Genomic DNA, 1,641 nt, shown 5'->3' on the forward strand with positions numbered 1-1,641 from the left:
CGGCCATTGGAGCCAGCGTGACCCACGAATGCGGAAGGGCTCCCCCAGGGCTGCTGGCAGAAGGGAACGCTATAAATAAGCCCACAGTTGGACTGGACACAAATGGGCAGCCTCAGAGTACGCCAGTTTGCCGGCTACTTGGTGCCAGGAGCCAGAACGCGCCCAGAGACATCGCAGATCTGGAAGGTGGAGCCTTGCGAGTTCGCACAACTTCCCAGGCTCTTAAATCTGTGCGTTTGATTGTTGAACCCAGTGCATGGGATCACCCAGTTGGGGTCAGTTGCAGAGCTTGTAAGGGCAGGCTGTTTTTGGGGAGCCTGGGAAACAGAGCGGGGAGTGACTGCTGGGGAACCAGCTCTTGGCGGAGGACATTCCCAAACCAGCTTCCGGTACAATAGAAAACACCTGCTCAGAGAGGTCTTATACCCTCAGAGGTCAATCCCGACGCACTGCCACCTAGAGGCAGAACCACGAACTGACTCTTCTGTAAATACAGATGAGGGCTGTCTGGGAAACCAATACAGCCTGCCTTAAAATCAGGACTGTGGCTTACAACATGGAGGAACAGTGTATCGGAGGGAGATTCAACACTCTCCTGAATACCTGGTGTGCCAAAAAGAGGAGCAGAAGATCTGAAGCACCTTCATAACAGCCCATTTTTAATTTTTTTTAAAAATTATTGTTTCACCTTTTAACTAAGAAACCATTTTTTCTCTTTTTTCATCACCTGATTTTATCCTTTTAATTACCACATTTTTATTTTTAACCAGTGTTATTACTGCTACCATTTTACCCTTTTTTGAAGTGTCATTTTATTTTCTCTTTATTTTATTTTTAGTGTTCTACATTCTATTTTCATCTTTCCTTTAGCATCATTTTACTCTATCTCAACTTTACCTTTATGCCAAAACCCTTCCTCACTTTTCTCCCTTTTTGTTGTCCTGTTTCTCTTACCCTTTTCCTGCTCTAGATTTTCCCTATTCCTTCTTTTTACCCCATTAAAATTTCACCCTACTTATGTATCTAATTTCCAATCCTCTGCTCTAAGTCCATATACACTTCTCTCTGTTTCTCTACCCTATTCCTGCTTTAGATTTTCCCGATTCTTCTTACCCCCTGTCTAAATTTCACCCTACTTATATATCCCTTTTCCAATCACCTACTCTAAATCCTTATACACCTCTCCCTTATCTTTATTCACCATCCAAATTTTTTTTCTCTTCTTTCTCTACTGTTTTGTTGTTGTTTGCTCGATTGTTGAGTATATTGTTCTTGTTTTTTTCTTTAAGGATTGTTTGTGAGGTTGCTCTGCTTTTTCTTTTTCTGCCCCCCCCCCCCGCCGGGACCGGTTATTTTTGTACTCCTGTTTTCCCTTGCCTCGCTTGATATTATTGGTTGTTTGTAGTTTATATTCACTCCAGGGATCGTTGCTGGAATTTGTTGGGATTAGTGGCGGTTCTATCGGAGTTTTCTCCTCATATGAATAGTCTCCTCCCCTCTTCTACTTGATTCTCTTTTCTCTCTCTCTCTTTTTTTTCTGTTTTCGTTCTATCTTTTTCTCTTCTTTCTTCCTTATCCCCCAACTCTCTTTCCTCAGGTGGCCACCTTTATTTGTGGTTATTAATACCGTAATTCATTTGT

The sequence above is a fragment of the Myotis davidii genome, unplaced genomic scaffold, assembly GCF_000327345.1.
Source record: "Myotis davidii unplaced genomic scaffold, ASM32734v1 scaffold1627, whole genome shotgun sequence".
Lineage (NCBI taxonomy): Eukaryota > Metazoa > Chordata > Mammalia > Chiroptera > Vespertilionidae > Myotis > Myotis davidii.